This window comes from Hemibagrus wyckioides, linkage group LG13, assembly GCF_019097595.1.
Source record: "Hemibagrus wyckioides isolate EC202008001 linkage group LG13, SWU_Hwy_1.0, whole genome shotgun sequence".
Taxonomy (NCBI): Eukaryota; Metazoa; Chordata; class Actinopteri; order Siluriformes; family Bagridae; genus Hemibagrus; species Hemibagrus wyckioides.
Genome location: NC_080722.1, coordinates 17,904,998 through 17,917,092, shown reverse-complemented (window position 1 = coordinate 17,917,092; position 12,095 = coordinate 17,904,998). Strand labels below are relative to the sequence as shown.

Here is a 12,095-nt window from a genome sequence, read left to right as displayed (position 1 = left end):
TATTGCTTTCTCTTTGTCTTTTCCTTTCGTTCTTTTCATTTTCTTTCTTTCTTTCTTTCTTTCTTTCTTTCTTTCTTTCTTTCTTTCTTTCTTTCTTTCTTTCTTTCTTTCCTATTTATTTCTCTTTTTCTTTCTCCTTTTTCATGACCTCTCACTCTTTTCTCTTTTCTTTCTTTCTTTCTTTCTTTCTTTCTTTCTTTCTTTCTTTCTTTCTTTCTTTCTTTCTTTCTTTCTTTAACATTTTTTCTGTCTTCCTTCCTTCCTTCCTTCCTTCCTTCCTTCCTTCCTTCCTTCCTTCTTTCCTTCTTTCCTTCCTTCCTTCCTTCCTTCCTTCCTTCCAGCTTCACAGTGACTGTAACTGAGACTAAAGTCAAGCATCTGGATTCAGATTGCACAACAAACACTGAAGTCATGTGAGTGAGGGGATTTTTTCATTTGTGCAAGTGACTGCTAATATACTCAAATAAGCTCAAATAAAGTCAGCAGTCATTAACAGGGAACAGTGTAGCGCTCCTTAGTAACTGCCTGCTCAGGGTCATGGTGGTTTACATGCTTTAGGCTGCTAGTTTGTTTATATTTTGCAAAATAGAACCGAGTTTATGAGAAAATATTGCTGGCAGGCATTAACAAAAATAATATGTGTGGAGGCATGATTTTTTTTAAAAAAAGGAAAAAAACATTTCTCACGTGATGTAGCTGAGGCTGAGGAATTGTCGGAGCCAGAATTCACACACAGTTGTCCAACGTCTACGATTTTCAAACATTTTCCAGCATCATCATAGTGAGTTTATACTGAATTAAGCCTGTAAGGTTTAGGCCACGCCCACTTCAGATTTCAGTCTGAATACAGATACAGATGAACTAGCACATGTTGCTGGTGAGATCTTCACTGTTATTATTATGTAAAGATAAATCCTGTTAATTCATTAGTTATACCTTCAATGTAATTTAAAAAAGAAAATAGAAATATTTATCCAGGTGATCCAGGACAGGGATTTATCACCGTGAGCATAAATACTCCACTCCTAATCACGAAATAATCAAATCATTGTTGTATAATGTCTTACGACATGCTTCGTGCTGCAGGTTGTGTTGACATTACGTGAAATAATGATGTTTATTAATAGAAGAAAAGCATTTGTTAGGACTCGACCAAATCCAAACGTCTCGAAAGAGCTTGTTTATGTAGTTAAACGTACTATTAGCAGTGTAGCAAATGCAATCACTCAGCATACGTAAATAAACAGTGAAGTAACAGAGGTTCGGTGCATACCAGCGTTAACTGTGCTTTCTTCAACAAATTAGGAAAAGTATAGATTCTGACATTCGCTTAGGATTTGTGGATGAAGCTCTAACACAAATCCAATAACAGGCAATGATGTAAAGCTCACAAGACCATGCAGAATAGGATTGTGTCTGTGACTGAGATTGGAGTTACACACACACACACACACACAGACGCCACTGTGTTTGTTGCTATGAAGTCTCGGTGTAATACACATGCAGCTGCTTTGCATTAACCCGTGTTTAACACACACACACACACACACACACACGGTTAATGTGAAAACTGCTCTATTGAATTGTTTCAACATGTGATCTAATATAAGCTACATGATCAGATATTATACAAGCAAATTTTTAACTATAATTCTTTATATAATTCATTCAGGTTTTTAGATCATTTTAGATAATTGGATGAAATTACAGAATACATTCCCACTTACACACACACTCCATTTTCGATTAAGCTGCTAAAAGTCAACTGTGTAGTTTCATGTTTTTCCCATATCTTAATAATAATAATAATAATAATAATAATAATAATAATAATAATAATAATAATAATAATAATAATAATATTAGCCAGAAGAAGCCAAAATAGGGTTCTTTTCTTTGCCCTTCTGGATGAATCTTTATCCGTTTTTATCAGTATCAAATTAATTTATCAAAAGTTTTCAATCATTATAAACAAGCCTGATATAAAATGAGTCAGGACTCTGTAAGCTTTCACTGTGAAATGTTTGTTTTTCCCTCTGTTGGGATAACCTTAGACAGAATTTTAGTGGTTGAAGAGAAGGCCTTCACATTGTTGATCCTTACGAACAAGCACTTAGGGGCAAATCAGAGATGTTTCATTTCACCATTTACTTAAGATAGAAACATTTGTATGAAAACATCTAACTGTTTTTTTTTTTTTTTTGGAGCTTTTCTGAAAATATAATTTCCTTAGTAAGTTTGATAAAAACCTATGAAAAACTACAAATGAATTATTAAAGCCCTGATTGTCTACTTTCATACGAGTCATTAAGCACCACTGTAGAGTAATTCATGACAAAGCAATTCCATGCAAATTCCATTTTTTTTTGCTCTTAAAAAGAGTTAAAGAATCCAATCAAATCATACATACATTTGGTGCATCACTTTCCATTTTCTACTGTCGCTACATCCTGTTCATTTTTTTCATATTATTCTTACTTCTTCCTATTATAATTTCTCTTTATTTCTTTTAACTCTATTTTTAATTTTTTTTTTTTAATGTAGTTTATTTATATGCACACACTAAGGAGAGGCAGGTTGAGTTTTTTTAAATATTTCAATTCCAATTTTATTTCATTTTTTATTTTATTTGTATGGTGCTTTTAACAATGTACATTGTCTCAAAGCAGCTTTACAGAACCCAAGACATCGAACAAAAAGGTCAAGACTAATATTAGACAAAAATTTCCAGATTAATATGAAACATATATTTCAATTTATTTGTATTTATCCCTGCTTTTCACTGGATTAGTATGTATAACTGTGTATGTGACAAATAAAATCTTTGTCTATGAGAAATGAATCTTGAATAAAACAAACTTTCATAAAGTTCCCCATGAGGAAACTATACGCTTTAAAGCTTACTGGTAACACAAAAAGTTGAACAAAGAACCTTAATCAAAAGTGGACAATTATGCTGGGTTAAAAATGTATGCCGTTTCAAAAATACAGCAAAAAAAAGTTCATGCGAAATCTTTAGTTAGTGCTTCGGCATTAAACCTTAAAGGTTACATGTGTAAATGGTTTGATGGTTGAGAGACAGCTATGTTTGAGAGTGTTGTTACTTAACATGTGGACTTCAGCTGTCTAAACTATTCAACAACCTGTTGGAGTTTGGAAAAGCAGGTTGAGGTGAACAGACCTCTTAGGAGCTGCAGAGAATCTTTATCTTTCAAATGACTCTTTCATTTGAAATGAGAGTATAGAGTATAAAGATCTGAATTTCTACTTGATCATTTTTTGTCACTTTTCTATCTAGTAAGCAGCAATTGTAAGCCGTTAGCTATGTAATGACTTCTATGACTGGCACTCGGAAGCATTAAGAGTAATACGTGAGTAAATAGTTCACGGTAATGGAGACGCAGTGGTTATCATGTTTGCGTCACTCTTCTGGGGGTTGGGGTTTTATTTTTGCCTCCACCCTGTGTGTGGAGTTTGTATGTTCTCCTCGTGACTCAGAGGTTTCCTCTGGGTACTCAGGTTTCCTCCCCAGTCTACAGACATGCGAGATGTAGGATGATTGGTATCTCTAAATTGTAGAAATTGAACTGTACTTGTACATGCTTGAATATATAATGTTTGCTGTATGTGAACATCCCACTCAGTGTACTTCTTTACAAGTGTACTTATACATACTAGTATATTTAATGTTTAAGTTAACATACTTTTTTTCAAGTATACTTATACTAAAATATATAATGTTTAACATAAGTGAACTTAAAACTCAGTGTACTTATACATACTAGTACAATGAATGTTTAAGCTTACTTAGCACTTAGTGTACTTCTTTTTCGAGTGTACTTATACATATTAATATATTAAAATGTTTAACATAAGTGAAAACACTTAGCATACTTCTTTTCAAGTGTACTTATACATGCAGGAATACTTACCATTTAAGTTTACTTAACACTTAGTGTACTTCTTTTCAAGTGTTCTTATGCATACTAGTATACTTAATGTTTAAGTTAAGTTTACATAACACCTAGTGTCCTTTTTTTTAAGTATATTTAAGTATATATATAATATATTTAATGTTTAACATAAGTGAACTCAACACATAGTGTACTTATATATGCTAATATATTTAATGTTTACTTTATGTTTAACTTCATGTTTATGTTTACTGATGTTTAAGTTAAGTATACTTAACACCTAGTGTACTTTTTTTCAAGTGTACTTATACATATCAATATATCAAGTGTTTAATATAAGAGAACTTAACACTTTATGTCTTTTCAAGGATATTTGTACATAAGATATTAAATGGTTAACTTTTTTTCATAACATAGTGTACTGTTTTTCAAGTGTACTTACACGAAGCTTAAGTTAGGTATACTTTACACTTAGTGTACTTCTTTTCATAATATACTTAAAACTACTTATACATAATATATTAAATGTTTAACACAAGTGACTTAACACTTAGTGTTCTTCTCTAGAAGTGAACTTAAACGTGGAAGTATATTACATGTAAGCTACTTCCCTTTGATGTATGCACCAGTATGAATGTGGTAAATTTGTGGTAAACCTGAATGAGTGTGTTTTTGGTAGTGTTGTTAATATAGCGAAGGGGAAACTGCGGTTAATGAATCTTTGTGGTCTGCAGCCAGTGTAGCAAGGTTTCTTTTAAAGTCTAGGTTTCTAAAATGAGTTTGTATTTCCTCTCATAGATGACTTTGTGGACTTTCTTTGATTCTACTTTTACTATGCTGACTTTTTCCTTGACAAATAGAGATATAGCTGTGAGGTTACCTCACAACCTGACGATATTCTCTATTTAAATGTAAACTGATCGCAAGGAACAAAATGTCAGTTCCTGTCCCGAACAGAACAGCAAACACACGTAACGTCATCACATACTTCCGATGAATCATGAACTGGAAAGAAAGCACATGGAGTGACCTGATCAGTTTGCAATTCAATACCAATTTTTTTTCTAAAAATAAGACCTGAGGCTGACCAAAATAGAGCAAAAGTTATTTCGGTGCGTTGTTTCTATTGGACGAATATTTTGTACCCTATGATGTGTGCATGTGAGAGAGGAATGTGTTTTGTTTTTTTTGCTCTTTGGGGAGAAAACCAGCTCGTTCTCCACTCAATCAGTTATGACTCATCACCTCGGTATAGGTCTGACGGACCTCTACATAGTGCAGCCGCGTTATTATTTTCCAAAATAGCAGGTTGTGTATGCACATGCTAAATATAGCTTAAACAGACCTCCTCGTAAAAAAAGGTGAATAAACACATGAAGGGATATATTTCACATTTTTAGCATATGTTTCGCAAAACAGACATTACAAGCAAACACAATAATGTGCTAGGAAACAGAAATCATGGTTTCTAAGTAGTTGTTTCTGGGACATTTTACTACTTAATGCCCTATCAAGGGACTAATATATGGAAGAACGCAGCCCAAAGATGAATCCTTAGGATCACATGATTCCTATAGGTACACATGTATTAAGGAGACAATAACAACATAAGGAAACAAGAGAGAACGTCATAAGACCCGTGACTCACTTAAAGCTCTGATAAAATTGGATCTTATGACAATGGGTTGTACTGTATGATCTCAGACTGGTTACCTGAATATGATTTCATCGTTCCCACATGCCTCTATGTATCTGTATCTGAGACATGGCTAAGCATTTGATGATTAACATATGATAACAGAGCATGTTTATTAGTCTCTACTGTCTTTACTGAGCAGTTCCTAATGAAACTCCTTACACTTTGTTTTGACAAGATATTATTTGACAATATAGTAATAGGAGACGTTGTTACTTCAGACATATTTTGTAAAGCATATGTTAATATATACTACTGGTGTTGATGCTGCAACCCAAATAGGCATGTTAAAGTAAAACTACCATTCACACACATATACATGTAGTATATTGAGCAATTCCTAAGGAAGAATTGTTATAGAATATCATTTCTGAACAAAATTTATAATTTGGGCATACCTGCAAGTAACTGAGAGACAACTAAGCATTTGATGTGTATATAGATGATTAATGTCTGAAGAGTTGAATGAATGAATGAAGAATTCTTACAGTTTGTTTTGACAGGATATTACACTGCTACTCAATACAATACATACAGTATCAGACTATATATATTACATAGGGGGTTGGGGGTGGTGGTAGCTCAAGCAGATAAGGCTCTGGGCTGTTGATAGGAAGATCGAGGTTCACGCTCCAAGCTGACAAGCTGGGACCTGCATCATGGCTGACCCTGTACACTAAGCCTCCAAGGACGGGATATGTGAAGAAAGAATTTCAATGTGCAGTAATGTATATATATATATATATATATATATAGAGAGAGAGAGAGAGAGAGAGAGACAGAGAGACAGAGAGAGATAGTCTACAGTATTAGTCTATATATGTAGGGTCTCTACATTAAGCCTCTACACCAGTAGTATTACAATATATCAGTGGTTGATTTGTTAGAAGTAACAACTTTCAGGATGTCTCCTGCTACTGCAGTGGGATTTAAAACAGATGGTCCTGGTAAATAGTGGAGCAGTCAGAGGATATGAGATCTTCAACCTGCTGCATGTATATGGGACGGCTAATGTATGGAGAACATGCCTAGACGTTTTATCTGATTTATTAATGTTGAAATTAGTCCTATAAATCATTGCATGGTGTATTGTTTTATTCACTATAAAATATTATATGAAGATTATATATAAACTAGCAGGTTTTTTTTGATGGAAAAACGAAAGAAACCAAGATTAATCATGTCAGATGTTTTTCCACATCTGTCTGTGAAAAATAGCCAGAAAAAAGAGGAAAAATTACTTACAGTAATGTAGTTGCATAAATGTGCACACCCCTAAACTGTCTATTAGTGTGGTACATCTTGAACTATGCAATATTATCCCACTCTTTCTTACAAAAATATTCTAGATCCATCAGATTGAAAGGGTATGACCTGTGACCAGACTGCTTCAGGTCACTTCACAGATTTGTTGTAGGGCTAGTACATTGATCTTCTTCTGTTTAAGGCATTCCTGTGTTGATTTGGATGTATGCTTTGGGTCATTGTCTAAAAATTAAATGGTATTTGTAAATGGTAATTCATGATTCACTCCATCTTGTTTAAGAAAACAAGTTCTGGCCTACTAAATGCATGATGCTGCCACCACCATGCTTCACCATCTGTATGCTTTAGTGATGTGTGTGTTTTTGCAGCAGATGTGGACTTGTGGAATTATTTCACCTTTTGGTATTGGCCTCAGCAGACCATAACACATTTTGCCACATGGTTTTGGGTGAGTTAGCTGAGCTTGAGTTTTCCATCTAGCCAACCTACCCCAGACATGTGCAGTATATGAGAGATTGTTTTTACTTGAAGAGAATAATCAGTACATGCCAAATATTCATGCATCTTTTTTTAATGTTGCCGTAGGTCTGTTGGCAGCCTCATTGGTAAGCTTTTTTCTTGTCCTTTTATTAAATTTTGGAGGGACGCCCTGTTCTTGGTGATGTTACTTGTATAGCACTGGATTTATATATTTGTTGTTGAGAATCCTACAGAAACAGCTGATCTTTATTTGGGGTTAAGCAGAATCAGTTCCAGGATGACAGCTGGGTAATAATTATGTTTGAACATGAGATTGAATTTAGTTTGTTGGTTCTGAACACAGCCACTCCCCTCACTTTCTTTTTTCCTAAAATGTTTTTGATTTATTTTAATACACTGTAATTTAATAGTTAGTGTAAAAATGTCTGATATGATTTATTTTTGTTTAATTTTTTTTTCCACATATAAAGTTCAGCAGAGATGTGTAGATTTTTTTTATATCCATTATATCTGTTGTGAGCAAATTTCTCCACAGAGAAGTGTAAAGTGCTTGAACCACATCATTTAATTATATGAATAAAGCAGTTATTAACAAATAAACAGTATATATAAACAGTTAATATATATATATATATAAACTTGATTTAACCGTTAAGGAAGAAGTCTCCAGTTTCAGTGCTTTGCAACAGTCAGAGTTAAAAACTGTCCTTGATATTTTAAGCCATGGAAGAGTCTTGTGGCTTTTTGGTAAAATAATAAGCATCATTTTTCTTTGCACTTGCAACTTAGTGAGAAAGACAGAATAGGGAGGTGAAGGAGCGACTGTTTAACGAAAATGATAACCGGAGCTAACTTGTCTCGTTCGATAACATATAACAGAATAAAATGTATAGTTTGTTAACACATAAACATTGTGTGGTATAAGAGGAATGAAACAGTTCAAAGTGTGCTGTTATAGAGAAATAATGACAACCTTTCACACCAACCCATTAATGCTTATTTTTCTGGTATATTTCTTCTTATTTATTTCTTACACTTATGAGAGAGAGAGAGCGAGAGAGAGAGAGAGTAGCTAGGTCAGTGAGAGTTCAGTAAAGTCCCCATTAATTTGTATATTTCCAAGGTCTTGGCTGTGTGAGTGAATCAGTAAGAATGAGTAAATTGTGTTGAAGGAGAATGTATATTTTGCTTAGCACCAGAACTCTATGTCTCAGTTAAACACCCGAGTGTCTAATGTTGGCTGCTTGCCCATAACGGACCTCATCTGCAGGCACGATGACAGCAGAGCTTACACACTGTCCGTGGTGAATTAGAACCCATGTATCTAGAGAGCGGAGGGGACGAATGACATAGTGCCTCTGCAGTGCGTTATGCGAACGCCGGCTGGAGCGTAACACCTGTGACAAATGGTATTCTTCCACAACACGAGGGTCATATAGTCAAAAGTGACATCTCCATGCATGATTTTAAACCGTCCCCTTCCAACATCGTCCTGGTTAGCCAAAATGAAACACTCTAATATTTCATAGAGGATACTCGATAAATCAAAAGGTTTATGAAGGAGTTATTGACATAGAAATAAAAGACTGACCTTCAATAAACCTGTCTTTAAAAAAAAAAGAAATAAAGACTGTGGATGGATGCATTTCGTTTCACTCTGGATATTATTCTGATGGAGACAGAATGAAAGATCTCTGCAGATCTCCGTGTGCTGCCCGTATCCATTTCCTCGCTGATAAATGATGATTAATTAAGTGGGTATTTTGTCTGTAGTGCTTAAGCAGCTGCGTAGTCTTTCCTTTTGTGTAAGGCAATTATTTAGGCAGAAACATTAGCTGATTTCACCTGCTGCACCTTCGTAATAAAATAGTGCAGTAATGAAGTTTTCTCTGGATTATTTAGTCTAACACGTATGAGAAATATTGACTCAGAGTCGCATAGAGCAAGCCAAAAATATCACTGAAGATACAGCTAAAAAATAACTTTGAAATGTATCTCTGTCAATCAAATAGATTAAAAAATGACATGTTTTTTTTTTTTTTTTTTAAGGGAAATGTGATGCTTTTGCCTATTGTGTTCTCTGTGTAGAGTGTATTCACGTTAATGATAGCAGAATAAGAAAAACATCTACATAAAATCCTTTTATGAATGAAGGACAAATTCTAAGGTTAAATATTTCATGCTAGCAATATCAAGAACCCTGTGTGGCATATATGATTTGTACCTGATCACATGCGCATGAATTTCAGACCAATCTACTAGACAAGGAGAAGAGGGAGCAGAAAAAAAGACACCCTGTAGTGGGTTGTACTTCATCACAGTAATGTAAAGTTTCTCGAAAGCAACCGGACAAGGCACCAATCATTTCTGAGAATGTAATTGAATACAGACTGCGGCTCGACAAGTGCATTTTTTGACGTTTGCGCAGTAAGGCCTCAAACTCAGGGTGACTCATCAGTGTCTTCACACACACACACACACACACACACACACACGCACACACACACACACACACACACACACACACACACACACACACACACACACACACACACACATGCTCTGAGCAGGACACGCTACAGACTACAGCTGATAAAAAAGGCAAGCAATTTGCCAAGCTTCATATAGAGATGTTGGGCTGCACTGGAGTGATTTTTATCCATTTGGTTTTAATTGGGCCTGGCTCCCGGGATCAGCCCTGAAGATATGTTCCTTCTGAACATTTCAACTTCTATAAACAACCAATCTTCTCGTTTCCAAGCTGACGGCTTTCAGGCACCGACGTGCTCGCCTCTGCCAAGAGGTCTGCGTGTTCCCCTTATGTTCTGCCTTTGACTAATAATCTTATTTCCAATATTCATTTACATCACCCAGCAAAAATCCCCCAAGGCCACGCCGTGCCAAGAGACATCTAAACACAATGTGTCACTGTGAGAGCATAGCCCCAGACTAGAAGATCATTTAATCACCATTTTGGAGCAGAGTGTGTGAAAACATTTTCATCAATATGATCTCAGCAAGATTTACTTAGATTCTTTGCTGATAATGGTTTTGTCCGTTATTAGTCAGTTGCCTTCCTCTTTCCCGGTGTCAAATGACCACGTTTTAACCCTGTGCTTATTAGTAAAACTTCCAAATGAGTTTGAAAAACAAGAAACGTTGGTCCAAATTCCACCTGATTACACAAAAAAAGCAGCTCAAACGCATTCTTTGCTCTTTCAACATGACCATAAATAAAGGGAATAAAATGCTTTACTTCTTTCAGAGATTTGTCAGTAAAACATCCTTCTCTGTGTATACGCCTTTGCTATCAATCCATCATGCCTGTTGCACAAACTGATCTGGAAAAAGTTCAAGGACGTATCACAGGAAGGCCTCATAATTTAGTAGCCGACAAACGGTAAAAGAAATGTTGTCCCATGTCCAATGTGAACGGAGTCTTAAATGCAAAGCGTCTTTTTTTTTGGTTGTTTTTTTCCCCTCGTGTTAGAAGCACAATAGGCCAGGCTGTAAGAGCGGTAAGGTATGAAGGACAGGTAAGGAGGTTGAGTACTCACTGCACGTGTGTCAGAGAGGAGGTGAAGAGGAGGCTCGCCCTGGTCAGACCCCGTTTCCTGCAGCACGCACTCACCGAGGAGTGAAGGAGCACAGACTTCTCTCCTCCCCACTCTCTGAGCTGCAACTACTCTTTACTGCCATCACTTCATTAAGCAGGGGAATACGTGGAAGGGAGACTATAACTTCAGCTTTGCGGGGAGCCTCCGATTACTAATATCATCTCCGTTACAAGTACATCCATCATATATTTTCCTTCTTAACGATTTCCATCAATTATATGAATTTGCAGGACTCAAAGTCACTCCGAATCAAAAAGAAAGCATTCCACATTAAGTACACACAATTAGTGCTTCTTTGAAATGTGTGAGATGTTCACGCTGATATTTCACATTGATTTATTACAGCCTCGTTTCAGAGCAGACGTTATCCAAGAAGCGTACCTTATTTACATATTAAAACGCATAATCAAAAACAGTCTGTGTTTTCCTTTCCCTTCAGAAGACATTCCTGATTTCTTTCTCTTCTTAATGCATTTTTAAAAGGTTTACAAACGTTTCCCTGTGAGGACAACAGACACAGATACTCACCGATGTTACATGTATTATGATTTACTCTGAAGCTATAGGTTACATGTCTACATGAACGACCCTGAATTGGCTACGGCAAAGGAATTCAAAGGCAACCCATTACAGCTGTTTTAATTTAGAATGATGGATTTCTACTTCTACCTTGTGTTGAAAGGTCATTCGTAGACATCAAATAAAAAAGCTTTGACAGATAGTTTGGCGTAACTAGTCCTAAAAGTATCAAACACACCCAAGGTGATTTTAATGCATGTTTTTTTGTTACTTCTCACAGAAGTATTTTCAGTGTAGTCTGGTATTCACTGGCTGTTGTGACTGTTTTCCTGTTTCAAGGAGATTAGTTTTCAGGATGCAAGAATAACTGACCCCTAACTTGTAACATACTCATTTACGTTTAGTCTATAATGCGTACTAATTAAATGCATGTTAATATGTTAAAAATCATCCTGTTTTGTGCTCACAGTAAGACACAGTCTCAGTCACTGAACATTTTTGGGAAGTTACTTTACTCAAATGCTCCTCCGTAATCCGTTTTAAAAAAGGAAAACCGTAGTGAATTGTAAAACACAATAATGATGACATCACAAGCTAAACTTA

At 35.5% G+C, this 12,095-nt stretch overlaps 1 protein-coding gene across 1 annotated transcript in view; it reads right to left on the bottom strand.

Moving 5' to 3' along the window:
* myocd (myocardin) overlaps positions 1–11,010 on the bottom strand; it is a 92,594-nt gene extending 81,584 nt beyond the window's left edge. Inside the window, exon 1 of the mRNA XM_058405775.1 lies at positions 10,914–11,010. The gene's annotated coding sequence lies outside the window, so the exon portion shown is untranslated. The remainder of the gene's footprint in view (positions 1–10,913) is intronic.
* Positions 11,011–12,095: the final 1,085 nt, after the last annotated feature.